We start from the raw sequence: 6,134 nt of genomic DNA on the forward strand, positions 1-6,134 counted from the left end.
TGACAGAGTTGTATTTGCAAAAACCCCGAAGGTTAGAACATTTATTGTCTGATTCTTTATAAAAAAAGTTTACCAATCCCTGGTTGAAGGGAAGCATAAGGATATTGACTATATTTAGACTTCAGATTCCCAGAATATGAACTAAAATAATTGAAATAGAGATTATAATTCCCAATGCAATAGAGCCTGACTAAGCCAAAAGAAGGAAAGAAAGGAGAGAAAGAGTGAAGGGAGGGATGAAGAAAAAAGAAATAACAACAAAAAATCAGGTTAAATAAAAACCTCTATAAAATATGCAGGAAAAATCCATATTATGAATAATTGGGTATACTTAAATGAACTGAAATTTTAATTAAAAGAGACATATTGTCAGACAATATTAAGAAATAAGCTAAAAATCCAGCCACATGCAGATTATAAAGGATAGAGAAAGTTTGAAGTAAATGAATAAAAAAGACATACTAGAAAATTACCAATCAAAAAAGGTTTATAAATCCAAATTAATTAATATTAGATGAAATAAATTTCAAAAAAAACTTCGTTTTAACAATGTTAACATGTGTTATTTTCATACAAATTAAACTTTATATATCATAAGCCCATCAACTAAAGAGATTCTAGAAAAAATATTCTAGAATTAATAAGAATTTAATTTTAAAAGCTGAATACTAGGTAAACATTAAAAAGATCAATAAGTTTTTAAGATTTCTAGACACAAGTGTCTAGAAATAGAAACAGGAAATTTTTAAATATATCAAGCTATAAATCTACTATAATATTGCAATATGGAATGAGTAGAGGTAATCTAAAATTGATTGGGTTCCAGAAATATATCTTAGTGTATATGATAATTAACATGATAATTTTAGATTATAACTTAGTGGGAAAACAATGAATTAGTTAATAAGCTGCTGCTATTCTGAGTATTCATTTGGAATAAAATAAAAATTTAATCTTTCTCTTATACAAGAATCCAAAACTAAATTTCAAATATATTAAAGATTTCAATGTACAGAAAATTAAGTATCAACAGAAAATATAAGATATGTACAAACTAGTGTTTAGGGAATATATTTTAAAATCAAGGTCTAGAAGTTTTTATGAAATTGTGTATAAGTCAGGATCCAGTTAGGAAAGCAAGAAATGCATTAATTGTTTCAGCAGAGGGAATTTAGTATAAAAATTTTGTACACATTATTGGAGAGCTTAGTGGGCAAGAAGAAGACGCTGAGATTACCCAGAGATAGTAACTGCAGAAGCAGCATGAACATACACACACACACACACACACACACACACACACACACACACACACACCCCTACTCCAAGGCTGGGAGAACAGAGAGAAAAGGTTGGGGTTATAAAGCCTAGGAGCTCAGGGGGCCTACGAGCCTGGGTCACAGACCCTACGTGAAGCTAGCTGCAAGGAGAAAAGAAATTTACAGAGTCTCAGCTCTAGCATTTGGAATGACTTTGGAGCTTAAAAACAAAATGTTTAATAACTGGCACAGATAGATTTCATTGACTACATAAACCTTAAATGCTTTGGATGGCAAAGAGATCATAAACATAGTCAATAGGCAAACAATAGAACTGGAATAAGGACAAAGCCATCATATTCGTGGCTATCTATCAAACTGCAAAAAAAAGAGCCCCTGAACAGAATGGGTTTTTTTACAAGGGTGTATGTGTTTGTACTGGCAGAGGGAAAGAGAGAGAAAAAAATAATTCCCATCAATCTGAGAATAATTGATTAAATGTATTTACACATCATGGAATAGATTTGCTTATAAAACTGGTCCAGGTTCTTATAATAGTGGACTAACAGGTAACTGGAGTAGCCCTCTGTCAAGGGCTGGGGAGAATCTGAGATTTTACTCTGCTTGAAGCTAACAAGTTAGTCTATCACAGTTTCACACATGCTGACACAAGAAACCAGACCCCCAGGACAAAAACAAAGGCCTTTATTTCTCATGGCACAACAGAGCACCTATCTCTATATTCCAAGGTGGTTTTCTATTCAAACATCAGTATAAAGATTGGGACAAAAGCTGCCATACAATGTTTAGAAACATGCCCTTCAACACCCTCCTGCATATAAAAATTATAAATTCTGTACAAAATTGTAAATATTTTTTTAAAAAACTATTTAAAGGCAGTAGAGAGTGACCAAAAACAGGCAAAAATTGGAAGGAAATCAAGCCTTGGAAGAACGGATGTCCATGGGGGACCCACTTTCAGATAGCTTTTGCCCTGAGGCCCTCTTCAGCCCACAAGAAGCAGAGCCACTAAACCTCAGGCAGAAAACATCTTATTGGCTTGAGGTGTCAAAGGACAGAATTTGGGGCTGTCATAGTGGATGGAAATTGAGAGGAAAAGCCCTGAAAAGAGGGAGTCATTCACTGGGAGAAGCCCCAAAATCTGTGGGGGAAAAAAAGAAGCTTCTTTTAAATCACTGGCTGACCTCTAAGTTGCATTTGCATACAGGAAACCCCAAAGGCAATAAAAAGAAAGTAAAGACATTCATATTGGAAGAGAAGAAATAAAACTGTCTTTGCAGATGGAAGCTACAAAAAAATATCTTGGAACAATTAAGTGGGTTAAATAAGGTTGAAGAATTGAAGGCCAATATAAAACATCAGTTGTATAGCAATGAACCATTAGAAACTGCAATTAAACAAAAAAATACCATTTACAATAGCATGAACATATGAAATATTTAGGGATAAACGTGTCAGGAGTTGTATAAGACTTGTACTCTGAAAACTACAAAACATCGTTGAGAAAAATTAAAGACCTAAATAAATGGAGAGAGATTACTGGGTTCATGGTTTAAAAGACCTAGTATTTTTAAGATAGCAATTGACCTCAAATTAATTTGTAGATTCAGTACAAGCTCATCAAAATCCCAGCAGATATTTTTGTAGAAATTGATGTCAATTATAAAATATTTATGGAAAAACAAAGGACCAAAAATGTTTTTAAAAGAGGATCAAAGTGAAGAACTTACAGTACCTTACTTCAAGATTATTATAGAGTAATTAAGACAGGGTAGTTTTGGCAAAAAATGGAGAAATAGTTCAATAGAAAAGAATAGAGAATACAGAAATACATCCAAGCATTCAAAGGACAACTGATCTTTTGCAAAGATGCAAAGGCAAGTTTGTGGCAATAGGATAACCTTTTTAACAAATGGTGCTGGAACAATTGAATATCCATATGCAAAATAAGGGACCTCAATCCATACCTTGTACCATATGTAAAAATTAACTGGAAATGGATCATAAACTTGAATGTAACATCTCAAGTCATAAAACCCTTACAAGAAAACGTAGGAGAAATCTTGTGAAATTTGTTTAGACAAAGATTTCTTAGATATGACACAAAACATAAAAGAACAGTCCTATAAATGAGATTTCACCAAAATGAAGAAGCACTGCTGATTACAAGACACTGATAAGAAAATGAAAAGTCAAGCCACAGCCTGGGGGAAAATATTTGTCAATTACATAAAGGACACATATCTAGAATATGTAAAGAACTCTCAGATGGCAAATAAAGACATAAAAAGTTGCATCATTAGTCATTAGGGAAAAAAAATGAAAATCGCCATCCAAGTATTAAAAATAGCTAAAACTGGAAAAGACTGACCACACCAAGTGCTGGTGAGAAAGCAGAAGCAACTGGAGCTGTCCTGTGCCGCCCGTGAGAATGAAAGTGGTGCAGCCACTTTGGAAAACAGGTTGATTGCTCTTAAAAAGTTAAAGACACTACCGAATGGCCCTGCCATTCCACCACCAGCTGGAACTGAATGAAATGGCCACATACGTCCAAGTCAAATGAATCCGCTTACCCACACAAAGACTTGTACGCAAATGTTCCTAGCAGTCTTATCAATGATAGGCAAAAATCAGACATGAAAGCACCACTAGGAACTTTCCAAGGAGATGGAAATGTTTCATGTCTTAATTGGGGTGTTGGTTACAGGAGTGTGTATATTTATCAAGGCATTAAATTATACGCTTAAGTTTGGTGCATTTCACAGAACGAACCTTTTATTTTAAAAATAATTATAAACTTAAGAATAAACAAAGAAAAAGTTGTTTAAAAAGGAAATAAATCAGAGATATGTCAGATGATTTGTTGAGATCTGTACAACAAATAAGGACATAAGGAAAGCAAGACATAGAAACAGATGTATACTATCTCTTGTGAAGCAAAGGTTTTAAAAAATCCTGTAGATTCATATAATTATTTAAATGTGGTATAAACATATGATTATATAAGCTTGGAAAAATATAGGAGTGTACCGGGTTATCAGGTTTTTAATGTGGTGAGTAATTATATGGTTCACAGATTGCAGAGGTAGGGAAAGGTATAAGAAAGAGATGAAAGAGGAGAGAGAATCCAGAAAGAGAGAGAGCGAGAGGGAGAGAAACTCTGAGAATTCACTAACTTGAGATCAGTACATTCGTATGATCACATGTATGCATTTACTATACATGGACGGGGCTGCTACAGAGCCCACCCCAAGGAGGAACATTTCACATGAGTGGTTATATAAGGCAGCAGAACTTCATATAGTTGTACACATGTAAAAAAAAATTTTAAAGACCTAGAAAAAAAAGAAATGAAATAAAATAAGGAGCCATTACTTCCATAATGATCCAATCCAATAAATTTTTAGTAGGAAGAGACTCCTAGTGGAAAGTATTTGTTTCTTACCTAACAATGAGGTATTTAAAATTTTATTTATGCCTTCTGAATTGGATCTCAATCTCCTAAAATATATCTTAAGCTTTTCTGATTCTTAGGCCTAAATATGATGCCTACCCAGAAATACAATAAAATGTCTCCATTTTCTTCATAGTGAAATGATGAGGTTAAGTTGGATTCAGAGCTTGAGTTTAAGGTAGTTTGTATGGAACCAATAGCCACAGTTGTTTTGTTTATTTTTTTAATTGAAGTAATAGTCGGTTTATTGCAGCAAAGTGATTCAGTTATACATACATATACATTCTTTTTTAAAAATATTCTTTTCCATTATGGTTTATCATAGGATATTGAATATAGTTCTCTATGCTATACAGTAGGAACTTGTTTACCTAGTCTATATATAAAAGCTTACATCCTCTAACCCCAAACTCCCACTCCATCCCTCCCCCAACCCCCTCCCCCTTGGCAACCACCAGTCTGTTCTCTATGTCCGTGATTCTGTTTCTGTTTTTTTTTTTTTTAGTGTTTTTTGTTTGTTTGTTTGTTTCTGTTTTATAGATAGGTTCACTTGCGTCATATTTTAGATTCCGCATATAAAGCCATGGTTGTTTTGGAAAAGTAATGAAATGAAAGACTCAGCCTTTGTTCATAAAAAGGAATAAACATATTACATGTAGAGTATACATCTGCATACATAGGAAATATAAAATAATCTGCTAGAAGAGCTATTAGAATTAGAGAATTCGTCTAACATATAAGGCTCTCCTAGTGATCTGAGCACCTCTCCCTCCCATTTCTTCTCTGGCGGCCTCGATCAGGCAGGGCAGTCAAACTGGTCTAGGTGGAAGGTGCATCCAAGGTGGCATGATCACCAATGGAGCAGGCACAGGGATTGCTATCTTTCTTTAGATTGAAGTCGAGCTGATGTACAAGGTTGTGTTAGTTTCTGCTGTACAGCAGAGTGATTCAGTTACACACATATATACATATCCTTTTTCATGTTCTTTTCCATTATCGTTTATTGCAGGATATTGAGTATAGTTCCCTGTGCTATACAGCAGGGCTTTGTTGTTTATCAGTTTTATATATAGTAGTGTGTATCAGCTAACCCCAAACTCCTAATTTATCCCTCTCCCCAACTACCTCTTTGGTAACCATAAGTTTCTTTTCTACATCTGTGAGTCTATTTCTGGTAAGTTCATTTGTGTCCTGTTTTAGATTCCACATGTAAGGGATATCACATGGTATTTATCTTTCTCTGTCTGACTTACTTCACTTAATATAATCTCTAGGTCCATTCATGTTTTTGCAAATTTCATCTTTTTTATGGCTGAGTAATATTCCATTGTGTATATGCAGCACATCTTCTTTATCCATTCCTCTGTTGATGGACATTTAGGTTGCTTCCATGTCTGGAC

Source organism: Eschrichtius robustus, chromosome 9 (genome assembly GCF_028021215.1).
Source record: "Eschrichtius robustus isolate mEscRob2 chromosome 9, mEscRob2.pri, whole genome shotgun sequence".
In the NCBI taxonomy this organism is placed as follows: domain Eukaryota; kingdom Metazoa; phylum Chordata; class Mammalia; order Artiodactyla; family Eschrichtiidae; genus Eschrichtius; species Eschrichtius robustus.